This window comes from Rousettus aegyptiacus, unplaced genomic scaffold (assembly GCF_014176215.1).
Source record: "Rousettus aegyptiacus isolate mRouAeg1 unplaced genomic scaffold, mRouAeg1.p scaffold_m13_p_11, whole genome shotgun sequence".
NCBI classification, from domain to species: Eukaryota; Metazoa; Chordata; class Mammalia; order Chiroptera; family Pteropodidae; genus Rousettus; species Rousettus aegyptiacus.
The window spans coordinates 23,903,586-23,918,920 of record NW_023416286.1 but is presented as its reverse complement, the minus strand read 5'-3'; the positions used below and the strand labels follow the sequence as shown (position 1 = coordinate 23,918,920).

The following is a 15,335-nucleotide window of genomic DNA, read 5'->3' as shown; positions in this document are numbered from 1 at the left end:
AGCAAGTCCCAACCAGGTAATTAATATTTTTAAATTTTTGATTAGGGTTTTCTGATTTTTACTGATTCAGTAATGTTACATCTCTTGTAAATGGAAGAGCAACTGTGGAAAAGCTTTGCATTAAAAATATGCGTCTAGAAGAAAATATTTTATGGGCCTAATAGACAGTTTAGGAATGAAATTTTTTCGGTTTAGCAAAGAGTGAGGACTATATTTGCGTTTATTTAAAAGCGGGTAGGGCCTCATTTCTCTCCCTGGTGTTCTATTCTCCTTTGCACTTTTTATACGGAGATCTAACAGCTGGAGCTCATTTCTTCAGTAAAGGTAATGAAGATAATACTATAGACCCGGAGTCTGATACTCTCAAGAAACAATTCCCTCTGGGTTCTGGCAAACCTTAGTCCTGATAACTCTGCAACTTCCCCACGCCCTACCCCACCCCCGGCCCGCCTTCGCTGCAATGCCCTATGGCTAAGCGGGAAGTTAGAGAGCTCGCGCAAGAACACAGGTGCCAGGAGAGCAGTAGGAGGCAGATCCTCTCGGCAGCCCGGCCCGGGGCCCGCAGCAGTGGGTGCGCAGCGTCCCGGTGGCTCGCAGTGACCTGTGTGGTGCCGGAGGTGAGGTTCAGCCAGGTGCGCAGGCGGCAGCCCCGGGGCGCCGCGTCGCACGTGGCAACAGGTGCAGCGCGGTCCTGCGCCGACGCCTGCGGCCCGCAGCGCGTCCGCATTTAGCCCGGGAGCGCGCGGGGCTTCGGGATTGGGACCCGGGAGCGCGACGAGGGAGCCACGGGCTAGCTGGGCGCGACGCGAGCCTCCAGAGCCGGAGTGTGTAGGTACAGCCTCGCATGCCTTTCAAGTTTATCGGGGCGCAGCCCCCTTGGACGTCGCCTGGCCTTTGTCTCCAGCTGCGAGGCGCAGGCTGGGGCCGCCTGGAAGGGGTGGCAGCGGGTGAAGGGAGCAGAGGCAGCCAAGCTTTTTACTATTTACAAGTTTCCCGAACTCCCCGCCCTTGCTCCACCCCCTGGCGGCCGGAGAGGCGGGAGGAGGGGGGCGGGGACGCTGGGGACACCGGGATCCCGCCTGGCAGCAGCCGCCGCAGGCGTGGGGGTGGGGACAGGCCGTGTGTCCCCAGGTGCACAGGCTGCCCGGCGGGCACAGATTGCTCCGCGGGCCTCCAGGGTGGGCCTGGAGCGCCTCTGCCCAGGGTCCAGAGAGCGTTTGGGCTCGGAGTGCTGGTCTCCCCACTTCTGCGTCTGGCTCCCCGGAGAGCTCGGGATTGGATCCGAGGCTCTGCGGGTAAGTGCAGAGTTGAGTAGATTCCTTCCGCGCAGCCTGTCCGCGGGGGGATCGCGGCTGAGGGTGGAGAGAGGACTTGGCGAGCGCAACCGTCATAGGGTGACGGACTAGCTTTGAGGGAGGGTGTGGGGGCGGGTATTCTAAGGTTTTGGGTGCCGGAGGCGGGGGGAGGGGAAGTAGCCCCAGGGGAGCAGAGGTTGCATGGAGCAGGTCTCACGTGGGGACAGCGCAGCTCGTGCAGAAAGGACAGATGCGAATCTCGTCGTAGCTGTCACCTTGAAAGAGACGGAAAGAGTTTAGAGTAAACCCAGTTACTCAGGCTGAGGAGCCGGAGTACCCTCAGCCGGAAGCCGCCCACCGGACACTTGACCTGCCAGGGCCCAGCAGTCCCAGACCTCTTGTTGGGCGGTTCGCTTGGGCCCATTCTCAGCATAAGTAATCTGAGCTGAACAGGGCATTAATGGGGTTGCTGCAATTCCCAAGGGCTTCTCGTCCCATGCCTTAATCCTGCCGTTGGCTTGTGCTTCTCTAGTACTGTAGAGAGATATAACCCTAAGATCACCTGGTGGATTACTCTATAGTAATTAGTGGGTTTATGTTTTTACTTACCTTAAATAAATTTTTTTCGTCTTATTTTCAAGGAGTACTCTTTCCTACTAAGTTGTTTGTTGACGTTGAGTCGGATTAATTGATTTTGGAATAGGAATGGAGTCTTCATTTATCCTCATGAAGTTTCACATACTTTATCAATACTGCTTATTTTAAATAGCATACTCAGAAAGGAAATTCAGCGTGTTCTGTTTTGTTTGAATAAAAGTCTTAGACAAAACGAGGGGGACGAAAGCATTCATGTTTTGCCAGATGATGATTCAATCATCGCGCCAAATCCTCAGGCCTGGGGTGGCAGATGGGCGTGAAGGTGTTAGGAGTGAAGGAAAGAAGGGAGACAGTCCAGGAGAGAGGGGGAAAAACAGTCCTGGCTTTCTGGGAACCTAGGACTTCCTTGAGGTGTCTAGATACACCCAGATAACAGTGTTTGATTAACACTAAAAGAAATTGCATACTTGGAATTGCAATTTTTTAGATAACCTTCTTTTCAGAGTTAATTAGGGCAGGAAATGATGGACAACTTAAATTGAAACAGTGATACATTACTTGTATAGAGCTTTACAATGTACGAAATGCTTTTATTCATTTTTTTAAAGTACAATATTCCATAAAGAAACTAATACAAAGAAATGATCGAAACTACTCAAAAAAAAAAAAAAAAAACCCTGAGTGGAATTCAGTTTAAAATAATGTATAGTTACTTATTTAATTTGCTCCAACTTTTTCACCTACTCTTTAAAATCAGCATTATGTGGAGAAAATAGTGCTTATGGAAGATCTGTACCTTTTAATTATATATCAGTAATTGAAGGTTACATTTTTGGAGTAGTTCATAAGATTATAAAATGCTAGAATTTTTTTGGTATTTCTGGGAAACTGCAGTTATAAGACTTAAGCATTTAAAAAGCATATCACTTAGTAGCCCTGTTCTGTTGGCCTTGTTACACTTTCAAAAGTAATGCATGCTTGCTGTATAAAAATAGGTGGATTGAGTAAAAGTCTGAGTTAAATCATCCCACCATTCAAAGATAATCACAATTAATATTTTCTTTATACTTGTTAATATATAACATAAAATTTTTCTTTTTTACAATTTTTCTTTTTTATAAATGTACTGTTACATGCTGATTTTTTTCCTGCCTAACATGTAATGAAAAAGTTCCATGCTGTTGTAGTTCTTCAAGAATCTTATTTTAGTGGCTGTGTAATATTACATTATCTAGATTTAACAATTTACTTAGCCATTTCCTTATAGCTTAACTTTTAACTTATTTCAATTACTATTAAATATGTACTGGTCCAACAAGTATCCTTGAAAAAACTTTCTTACAGGGCATAGTTCCTGAAATGGAATTCTTGAAATAAAGTTGATGGTTCAAAGATCTCTTGATACAAACTGACCATTAGCTTTCCAAAATGTCTTATATCAAAGTATGCTCCCATCAGCACTCAGAGTACCTGTGTTACTATATTCTTGTTAATATGGGGAAGCATCCTTAAAAGGAAAAATAATTACTGCCAAATTTATAGATGCATATCAGTATTTAAATTTCCATTTCTTTAGTTACAAATGGTGTTCAACACCAAAAAATCTAGTTATTTTCTATTTTTCTTTTCTTTTAATTGAATGTAGTGCCAGATTTTTCTCCTGGGATATTAGTATTTTTCTATTCATAAGAGCCTTTTATGGATTGATAATAAACTTTAGCTTTTCATAATGCAGATTTTTTCTTTTGTCTTTACCTTATAAAGACAAACATGTAGCACATTATTTATACTGGTTGTGACTTATAGAAGTTCTATAATGTAGCCAAATCTTTTGACTTTCTCAAAACAAAACTTTAATGCCCCTGAATAGCTTAAGAACTATATGTGACAGTGGCAGAAGATGACTTTCGAAAGAAATTACCCCCCCCCCCCCCCCCCCCCCCCCCCCCGCCGCCCCACCAGCTTGGAACTGGTAAAGAACTTTAGAACTGGTGAAGGCCTCACTGGGAGTGATTTTTCACTCTCCATATTTAAGAGCCTAAGAATAAGCCAGGGGACCACACATGAGCTGTGAGGATGAGGTTGGTGTGCAGTGTGTGTGTGTGTTTGGAGGACACTAAGAAATGGGCCCAGACTTTCTCTTGAGGCAGTGGAGATGACCACCGCCAAATAGCTGGCAGGTGCTTGGGCAATGGTGGCTTGTGGCCTCCAGAAGAGTGACTGAGGATGAGTGACCCCACCCTATTTTTTTTTTTTTTTAAGAAAAAAAAGATTAGATCACATGGTATGGCCTTAGCCTAAAATTTGGTTCAGAAAAGCCTGCTTCGACCAGAGTTCCCCATCCTCGGCTTGAGACAGTACAGTATAACTAGAAACTGAGTTTGACAAGCAGCTACTACTTCTGAAAATGTATTTCTAAACCAAACTTTGTAAAAGATTGCCCTGATGATAGTTATTTTTTTAAATGACTTCAATATTCTTTGAAATCGTCAGTTATTACTCTGTTATGTGGGCAGTTATATATGACTTTTTCTTGTTCACCTGGCTTAAGATGAAAAATTTTTTTTTCTGTTTTGGAGATGACAGATTTGGGGGTAATCCTTACTGTGTATATAGACAATAAAACTTCATTTCCATACACTGTAAACTAACTCGCAATTTGTGATTGCCTTGATGGTTAACTTTTACACAGTCAAAAAAGGGTTCAACTAATTTAGAGTATAAACAAACAAATCTAGAAAGGTGTTTTTCTAAAGTAAATAGCTTTCATGCACTTCAGAAATACATACTGGCTTACAAATGTTTTATTACAAAACCTTATTTTTGTTTATTAAAGCTAGTCGATTTTTCTTAGCCTTCAGTTTAAGCCCCATATTGAAGAGAAACAAAAATGTATTTACCTAAAGGTAAACTGTATTTAACTCTTTCTAATAGCCCCAGATCGAAATTAACAAATGTTTTTGTGTCCACATTACTTACATGAGTAAAATAAGAAAAGTCACACATCTTTATTCTAAATTAAAAGTTTTATTTCATTTTGGAGTTGTAAAACTAAGTTTTAAAGTCACCTAAAAGTTTCTCTTGAAGAAACATGTTTATTTTTTTAGTAGAGTTGAATAGGTTCTTTTTGAACAGTGAAAGGAGATGAAGTACAAGTGCAGGTCATAAGTTTCTTAAACTAGCTGGCAAAGGAGTTGTGAGGAAATGACTTGGAGGTAGTGTAATTTTGTCTGAAATTGTACTAATTTCGTGTTTCAGTAAGAGTTGTGCTGGGCGGAAGGGCAGACCCAGCCGGTCCCCCATTGTGTGCACACAGCAAGAGGAAGAGCAGAGACTGGCAACAAGACAGGCTGGGAACGCATCAGTCTTCTAGGTAAGGCGCCACGAAGAGGGTTTTAAAGCCATTAAATTACAATCATTCGTTTAAATACTTTGAACTTACTGTATTTGGTCAGTTTATATTTCAACTCAATGCAGAGAAAAGAAAATTAGTGTTTAGGTTTTTGGGCCGATCAATCATAATTACTCTGATCTTCAACAATTAGGTGAAACCTTTTAAAATATTTTGTGTCCTAAATTGTCAGTGAGAAAAGATTCTCTCTGGTTCACACTTATCAGAAGAGCAGGAAGGAGAGGTGTAAAAATATATTCTATAAACGTATAGCTTAAATAATGTTTATGGCAGTGTTCCTTGAGTCTTGACTGTTGAGTTAGCTTCTACTTTTCATCACTGGAAACTTGCTAATATTTAACTGTGGCATTATTTACATACATATCAGTTCTGAATGAAAAGTCAATATTTCTTCACCTTATTTCAGATAAGCAGTTCTGGACATACAATGTATTTAGGAGTGTTCAATGACAAATGAGTTCTCTCTGTTGTGTATCTCGTATATTGTTTTGATGATTAACCATAAATAATAACAGGTTGAAACTACATGCCCTTTTAAAACATAGCTCGCACTAGCTTCATGAACAAAAATAGAAGACAATATAGATATAAGCAGTCTAAGAGAGGACAGTCAAACGAGGTCTCAACCCCTTCCCCCAACCTCTGTGTCAAGTTGATTGAGTTGTACTTAGAAGAATAACTACTGGTTAAATCACCTTGTGCTGTAAAAATTCTGTTTTTATTACACAGTAACTGCTACACTATAGTCATCTCATTCTTGGGCAGATTATAGAATTGAACCTTGTTTGCACATTTCTACTAACCTAACCACCTAGTAGACTGTAATTCACGAGAGGATGGCGGAAGTCCTACTTGCTGGCGAGAGAGAAAGATTGGAGAAATGGGAAATGGGTTACAAAGGGTAAATTTTTCTACTAAGAAAAATGCACTTGTTTTATTAGCTCCTCAATCTACAGTCCCTATAGTCTCCTGTGGAGAACCAAGTCATGTATACATAATATATAGTTAGGATTGTATTTTCACGTTAAATGGTAATTAAAAGGCATGAGTAAAAATCCTTGCTGTTAGAATCTTCAGGTTGATTTTCATCAACCTCAAACTATGTTCTCAGCTGTGGTTCTCAGGGGAGTCAGAAAAGCCTCAACCATTGCAAAGAGCGCAGTTTTGGAAATGTTAGCTAAGTGTTCAGGTTGCTGGAAATATTCTCCCAAATCCTTAATTTTGTGTCATACATTAGGGATTCTGCCTGTTACCTCGATCAAATTATGTTAAACCTAAGGCTGTTTTGACATTTTTAGTTATGTAAGGACTCTCGATCACTTTTCCTTCTTACCAGATGAGTTGAGAGGTGAGATACTTAGCACTGCAGTTTGCGATTTCACGTACTTTCTCCAGATAATCTTTTTGGTGACCTTTTCCACTATATTTTTGTTATATCTCGTAAGTTTCTTGAGAATGGGGTCTAGACCTTATGATACTGGGTGTATTTGCACTTTTAGAATTATTTTTTACCAGATGCAGCCTGGAAGAAATCAGAGAGAGCTCTGATGGCATCAGAGTTTGAAATTCTTCAGTTAGTCACAGCTACTATAAGGTCTTTTAAGCTAGAGATATTGGTTTCCTTACTGCTTTTCTTGACTTGTCCTCTCCTCATGCCCTACCCTCTTCCCCCGCCATCCACTGTGATGTGCATCGCAAACAGAAGCGAGAGTGTGGCAGCTCAGTCTGTGGCCTTGTGTTATTCTGAAAGACCATGCCATTAGGAGTTAGGCCAACATAGATTGGAAGGTGTAAGGTTTTTATTCTTTCCAACTTATAAATTCTATTTTTTAATAAGATGCCATTCTCAGAACACCTGGCATGCCCATGTGCAAATAGTTGTACAGAATTAATTCCACTTGTGAGAAGTTGTGACATTCTCCATTTGTGCAGTCACAAGTTGACAATTTCTCATGTTTAGAGAAATGTACATTTTAAAGAGGAATTTAGAAGAATTTTCAGTCTTGGATTGTTCTTTTATTACATTGATACGATTTGTGTTTCAGACTAGTTTTGCATTTCCGGAAAACTGATGGTTTACTAGAATTGCTAGTTATTAAATTTGATATAATACTCTCAAATATTGAAGAGTCCTTACACTCTCAAGTACTGAAGAGTAATACTTAAAATTTATGATGTTGCCTTATGGAGATATTCATGGCAAACAACTATGCAGAAGGATTTACTAAATCATTTTAATTCCAAAATAAGAGTGGGTCTAGTCAATGAAAAGGGACTGGAGATAGGAAAAAGCCTGCCTTTCTTTTTTTACAAAAAGCTTTAAATGATCATATGTTACAGTATGACTGTTATGGTAGAAAATGTTGGTTGTATCTTGTTACACTAAATATTTAAAATTTATAACCTTACAGGTATTTAAACAAATGAAAATTATTTTCTACTTACATGGTATAAGTAGAAGCCTGCAGGGCAGGGTATTGCTTTTTTTCTTCTCCTTCCTCCCATTGTTAAAATTGGAATAGAGAGGCATGTCAACATTTTGCTAGATTTTGCTTACTCTGATGTTCATTAGGAAACCTTTGAGACATTCTTTGTTATAGAATTGGAAAAAAATGTTACTGACATCCAGAACATTTGGCACAGGAAGTTTGGAGTGTGCACAGACTTCAAAGTTAGACCAAGTCGGGTTCCTCTATGAGGTATTCTCTGTTAAGCCATGTGATTTGGGGTAAGTTATGGCCTTGCCTTTCCACTCGTTGCCTCATCAGAACATCTAGGATAATACCTCTCTCGTGGAGTTATTCTACTTCAGTGTCAGGAATATAGATGATAATGAATAAATGCTAATAGCCTTCTTTTATTTCTTGTTTTAAATCTCTTCTGATTCATGGGTGAGAAGTTTCAATTAATTTCCTCCACTCACCTTCATTGGAGGTATTGCTTGGATCTGCTGTGTTCTCTGTTGGAAATTGAATTCTAGGCACAGGAGTTCGATAACTTTCCCTCTTCCTTAAAAAGAATTGGTTTGTACCAGTAACAGTTGAGATTATTTATTCTGGGATATCAGCTTTGTCACCTCCTGGTTTTCCTGAGACTTTGTTTAGTGAGTTGCTGATATTTTATTATATTCGGGCTACATTTTTTTAAAAGTCAAAGCAGATACTTGTACTTTGCTAAAGTCTAAATTAGGTTGCTGGTTTGCTATCAGCACATTTCTTAAAGCACTTAGAATTGAATCATCCTTTCCAACTAATAAAGTACTTGTGGATTTTACAGTACTGCTGTCCTCGGTTCTCATTTTTAACCTAGAGCTTAGTCCATCCAATAACATTCATATTTAAGAATTTGGGTTGAAAAATGTTATTATTCATATACTTAAATACTAAAGCAATTCTGAATTTTCATCTTTCAAACAAAGTAAAATAACTCTATGTTTTTGAAAAGTACCTTATAAATAGGACATCAAGGATATTTTCATTCATCACATTAACCCTTGAGATGAGGGAAGGGTGGGAGAGCTGTTTCATACATGAGAAAATCGAGGACTGGAACTATTTGGTAGATGTTTTGTATTACGAGTAAGTTATGGAACTAGGACAAGGACCCAGGTCTTTTTCCCTCGTGCTCTACTCCCTGCTCATAATGTAATGCTGTGGACAAATGGAAAGTTGTCAGTTAAAGATCATTATAATGCTATACTACATTTCTATGAGATTTTATAGTTTTCGGACTCAAGAACCAAATAAAATTCTATCAGAACAATCATTTCAATCATTTGATTGTACAATAATACATTGCAAATATACCCATTTTACAGATAGCGACCCAAGATTGTGCATGTTGCCTAGGGACTAATTTTTTTTTTCCTGAAACCTTTTTTTTCTAAAGAAATTTTGAATCACATTTCCTTATTTTAAGTTGCACAGAAGCAGGTAATTCTTGGGTAGATGGAGCTAATGCTTAGTAGAAATTTAACTAGGAGATGAGACCTGGTGTCAGTCAGAACTGGGAAGAGAATGTCTCATAAAACCAGTTATACACTGGGTAGCAGTCATGGTTTCTAGCCCTGAAGGTCAGCGGTTCTCTATTACCAAAGTGACTTCTAAGGAATGTACAATGCTTGGACTTGAAATGTCCCTTTCCGTAGGTCGGCTCTTTGGGCTGCTGCTGTGACTTAGGTGTGAACATACATTGACCATTGTTAAGGACCTTTTGTTTGCCAGTGGAAAACCTAACATAGTTGATTATTTTCAAGTAAAGGTGCAGGAAGTTGTTTAGTGAAGGTTGGGAGATACGATGTAAGTTGCCAACTTGTGTAGCTACACACCCAACACATTTTTCAATTGGTCTTGGCATGATTCAAAGGGAAAATTATTTCCTTTTAGCCAAGTGAGATTGGAAGAGATGTCAGCTGTCTGAAAGATTCTAAACAAGGAGCTGTTCATGGTTATTAAAAAATTTTATTTTAGTTTTAAACTCTGTCCCGCACATTGAGTTTACTTCCACTTCCCCAAACTTGTGCTATCTTTTGGGTAATTTCTTTAACTAGCTGTATATAATTTCGAAACAAACAGAATGCAGGCTTTACATCAATTTTTTTTTTTTTTTTCCCCAAATGTACAGTCCTTGATAGTGGCCTTTGATAGGCACTGTGTGTAAATGGTGATTTGGTTTTAGTTCTTTCCTTTCATAGGGACAGTTCATTCTCTACACAGTACTATTCTGGGACTTAGTCTTATTGCTTTGACTCTCATATTTTTTATTGATTTTCATGAAAAAGCTTTTTGATGGAATTCTGAAAATTATCTACCATATAATATACATAAGAGCAAGAATTTAAACTTGTTCACCTCTCAGGAATACATAGAATAGTACTTTATATTTTGTTTGCTCAAAAAATAGGAATACTGACTTAGACTGAGATAGTATTTTAGATTCTCAGGAGTCTATTGGTTTCGAATTGTAGACACCTAGTGTGTGTGTTCCTGACTTGCCATACAAGGTGATTGTTTAGGTCTGTGGCTATAATGCCCTACAGAGTTGGTGCCAGAGGCAAATCCTTCAGGAGGGACTAGGTGAATATATTCCAGGAAGTAACAGTAAAGCAAAATTCTGCATAAATAGGGCATGTTCCATGTTCATGAGACCAGACAAAAATGGTAATTGGTAGGTGTAGCCAATATTTCAGTTTTTAAATTGGGTAGGAGGGAATTAGTTGAAAGGTGGATTATAGAATAAGAGCCAAGAAAAACATTTGTAGGTTTTAATGTGAATTAACGGATGTATTCTGGAATATATACTGCTGTTTACTGACCGCATATTCTGTGAAAAGTATATTTAGAGATAAGTACCATGAAATCGACCTAACTTAAGTGTACAGTTAAGAGTTTGATGAGTCAAGATATAGTACACGTCCATCACCCCAGAAAGTTCTCTTGACTATATGAAGAAGTTAATAAGCTTTAGTAATAAGTAAAGGCTAATAATAAAGCTTGTTTCACAAGGTTGTTGCCATTATAACAGTAGCAACTAACAGTTGTGCATGAGTTAGAAAGTTTCCAGAAATTTCTTTCAAGTCTTAGAACAACCCTATGAGATGGATTGTTATCGTTATATCAGTTTTTACAGATGAGGAAAATGAGGCCAAGATTATTTTTGGCATGCCTAAGGTAGGTAACCCAGTAGCTGAGTGAATGTGGACACTGTCCATGAATAACACATGCCCTTCACAGTAAAATCAAAAGTTAGTTGACTTTATTATTGTGGGAAGGAGGGTAGAACGAGGATCAAGATTACATATTTGAACTGGGTTTAATGTCCATTGCTATTTATTAACTCTGTTTCTTGGACAAGATACTGAAGTTCTGGAAACATCAAGTTTAACATTTCTAAAAGGGGAGGAGTGATAGGAAGAAGGTAACTATCATGGGACCTGTCTGTCCCCCGGGCTGTCAACTGGGAAGACAACTGTGAGAACACTTTGTAGAGTTTGAAGTGCTCTGTGCTGACTTTGTTATCTTTATCCATGGAAGAGGTAGCTGCCTGCTCCCCCATCCTGGCCTCACACACTGCTAGCTGTGGCTGGACAAGCAGGAACTGACAATGTGTCAAGAGAGACAGTCCCACTTGTCAGTCCCTTGATGCACTGAACATTATTGACACAACTTTTTCTCTCACAAGTCCTTCTGACATTCAAAAGCCTCAGATCATTTTACAGCTATTAGGTCAGGCTTGCTCCACAGTAAGTGTCAACTTTATCAGGAAAGAGTATTTTTAAAATTCTATTTTGATTTTCTTTCTGAAATATTTATGTAACAGTATGAGTTGGTTTGAGGTGGGTGAATTCCTAAGTAGCCCAAAGAACTGTAATGTGTTCTGGCTTGAACTGAATTATTTTGGGCATGTTTTTTGTATTTCTGAAGATGAGCTATTCCCCAGCGTGTTTAACAGCTGCTTATTAAACTTTCTACCTAACTTCAGCATTTAGATTTGGTCAATTCAAACTTTCTCCCCAGGGCTGTTTTCTCCTCTCGACAGTTGTTTTCCTCTGTCCTCAGTACACCTGCATCTGGAGGGTACCTGGGTCCTGAAGGAGCTATAAAACAGATAATGTCAGGCAGTGGGTAAGGGTCGTCTGGTCCAGGTGTTGTCTTCCAGATGTCTTGGCCTCTGCTGAGGCAGCTCCTCATGGTGGGTCTTTTGATGACTCTGTCCATGTGTGTGTTGGTTTCTGTGGTCTCTGTCATGACTTCTAGTGGAGGGGTCAGTGTACAGTGCCTCTTCTTTGATCTGTTCCAGGCCTTTTCTGGTCCATTGGCCCTCTTAGCACTTCCTTGTGTGTGTCTTTCTCTCTGGTCTTCCTCTTTGATCTTCCTCATAGAGTTGGGAAACTGCCCTTCGTATTCCATCTGGAACCTTCCCTCCTCTGTCCTCCTTCCCTCCCTCCCCCTCCCTCACTGCTCTTTCCCCCCAGCTCAGAGGTTCCAAATGGGGATCTATGAACCAGAGGTGCTTGATGACAAAATGTTTACCACGATACAGTGAAATGGAAAAAATATATATATAATGTACTAACTAGCATGTCATCAGGCTAAATTTATATAATCTAAACTAAAAGAATGTTCTTTTTTCCTGCAATTATGTACTCCATTTTCATGTTAATAATGTCTTTTTATACTGTTTTGGTAGTAGTAAAGATGTTCTTTTATAACATATTGGTAGTATTAAAAAGGTACTTTGTCCGAAGTGTCCCTAGCGGCAAAATTAAGAGCTGGCCTTTTCCTGTTGTGTCTCCAGATTCTCCGAGGGGAGCGGTTACTAGTCCGTAAAGTCTTAAAGGTTGAGAAGTGTTCACATGTCTGTTCCTTACACTCAGCTCAAGCTCTGTCTTGTTCAGGGAGCTACACTTCACAATTCCTTGCATATCCTCAGCAGTGGAGCCCATCCTCTGGGTTCCCTTAGGCTCTGGTCGCTTCTACTTTTGCAGTTTTTAACATTATATACTTGTCCTTTCTTGTCTTCTCGACTGCACTCAGGCTCTTTGAAGGCTCCTTGAAGACAGAGACTGTTTTGTGTCTCTGTAGAGCAGCTGGCACATGGTAGGCATTAATGAATGAATGTGGAATGAATTCAAGCTCTTGTAGTAAAAGGTCACTTTATAGCAGGGATAAGGGAACTGCAGGGTGGTAAGAAGTAACTGCTCCCCATCCTGCAGCCATTTAGCTTCTGTGGCACTAGTGCTATTTGTGAGTTCCTCCTTTTGTAGCTAATTGGAGGCTCTGAATATATTAAAAATTACGTAGATTATTTTTTGAAAGTTTCTAATATTAAGAAAATGGTCGTAAGGAAATTTGTAAGGTTTATGTTGCTAATTAAAATGGCTTGTGTTTGTATATTGGTGAGGAATAGAATTATTCTCAACTATAAATGTGGACTGAGTTAAACCACACTGCCATCTTTCATTGACAGCTAAACTAAGAAGTTAGTATCCAAGAAGAAAGATGTTCTTTAACTTCTGATTAAAATACTTTATACAGGGGTTGAAATCATTTGGAGAGAGGCATGAGTGGATACTAGAATTATTCACATTAAAAAGCTGAGCTATCGAATTCAGTCCACAAATATTAATTGAGTGAGCATGAATAGAACATTGCTGTCCCATTTTCAAGTGCACATCTTCGCTGCATCCATCTCTGCCTTTGAGTCCTGAGCCAGCCTGTCATGCCATCAGGGCCCACGGATCTGTGAGAGTGGGAGCAGTGGTCCTGGCCTCAGTCAGCATGGAATGTGGTGGCCACAGCTGAGCTGCAGTTTGCTGTCAGGAATGGAGTTGACATATTGCTGAATTCTTCCTATTGAGACTTTATTGCTGAGGGTGATTATTGAGAGGTTTCTGTCTTGGTTGACTTTCATGTACCAACGATTTTAAAGTGTGTCATGGGCCTGAATTCAATTGGGAGGCAGACTTGGACATTTTCGTGGAGCTAAAGACTTTGCATTAAACATATTAGCCTTAGAAATAGCCTCAGAAAAGCTAAACAAAGCTCAATTTGTAAATTTCCAAATTCTTCTATAGTACAGCAGTACGCATACTCAATGTCTTTTTTCTTTTAAAAAATTACATCTATTTCTCCAGGTCTGTTGAGGACAGATTCTGAGATCCCATAGGCCCCTCGTCCTATACTCCCATCTGAGAAATACAAAAAGTAGCTGATTTTGGAGCAGTGCGAATTTGTTCTGCTTATGAGGGTAAGGGAGGGGACTTGGCTGGGTTTCTTGCTTCCTGAGGCCCATGTTGTGTTCTTTTGTTCTCTTGGCATACTTGTAGATTTAGCTATCCTAGAACTCCAGAATGGGTGGAGGGGAGGATAGCTGACAGGTTGGGATGTACTCACTTTCAGGGCCAGAGATTCCCAATAAACAGGTGCTCACGGCCACAGCCAGGAGCGAGTGAACCTTTGTTATTCCTTGGACATGCACCTCTGAGTCACACCAGTCTGTCTTCTCAAATACTAGAACCGATGTGTTATCTTTAAGATCTTCATTTAATGTTATCAGTAAAAATCTGGAGAGCAAATATTTTTGACACTATAAACTTGTGAGTTCAGAAAAGATGTACAATTCTTTACAATATCCAAGTTGGGGCTTTGTGAAGGATTCATTTTGCTATGTCATGATGTCCTTGGAGGAAAGGTGCAAGATGAAATACGTAAATGTATTTTTTATCTTTATTTTTTGGATGTGCTTTCCCATGAAATTTCAGTTGTCACAACATTCAAACCTAGTTTGAGGTTCTTATACTTCATTTTAGTAGTGAGGTGGAAAAATCAACCAACCATTTAAGTCGAAATTCATGTTACTGTAGTTGTCTTTTACAGAGGTGTAGAAGTAGATGGTGTGTTTTTAACATCAGATATATTTAGTGTTTCTGGAAAGCCTGTTCCAATTACAGATGTTATAGTATATGGTTATATTTATAAGTAGCACAGGGAAATTTAACTTACTACACTGTCTTGGTATGTTGTTCTTTTTTGAAAGGTGACTAAAATTTTCTTCGAATATTTTGATCAATATCTCTTTCCAAGGCTGTTACACAAATCTTAAATCTCATTGTCACTACCACACATGCCATTTCAGGGAAAAAAGAACATCTCGTCACCGAGTTCTTTTAAATTTTCTGGCACGTGGATTAAAATTCCCATAAGACTAAGAAATCTCTTTCTGCTTTGATTTTTTTTTTTTTTTTTTTTTTTTTTTTTTTTTTTTAGCCCGATAAAGTCACAGGCACTCTGGGTTGGCATATTTGGAATGGGATCCCAGTCTTGGTCTGGTCAGCTGAGCGCAGTGGGTGGGTAGGGCTCTAAAGGTCATGACCCTGCTATCCTTGGAGGGCATTCTCCCCTGCAGCCCGCAGGGGCTTCTTGCTGTGTTAGCAGAGGACTGTTGCTAATCCTACTGGGACTTGTCTGCTTCTGAATGGTTTCTCTAAAGATTGCCTCATGATTATTATCTAGGGCAAGTTAGAAGAAATC

The 15,335-nt window shown here is 39.6% G+C and overlaps 1 protein-coding gene across 7 annotated transcripts in view; it reads left to right on the top strand.

The window, feature by feature from the left end:
• Positions 1 to 594: 594 nt before the first annotated feature.
• The window catches only part of MTUS1 (microtubule associated scaffold protein 1), a 132,613-nt gene continuing 117,872 nt past the window's right edge, over positions 595 to 15,335 (top strand). For 2 of the 7 annotated variants that reach the window (XM_016129996.2, XM_036228612.1), the window contains exons 1-2: positions 1,088 to 1,295; positions 5,151 to 5,265. The gene's annotated coding sequence lies outside the window, so the exon portion shown is untranslated. Of the gene's footprint in view, positions 618 to 730; positions 833 to 1,087; positions 1,296 to 5,150; positions 5,266 to 15,335 lie in introns of those variants that run through there. The other 5 variants (XM_016129969.2, XM_016129958.2, XM_016129963.2 and 2 more) reach the window with 5 other exon arrangements.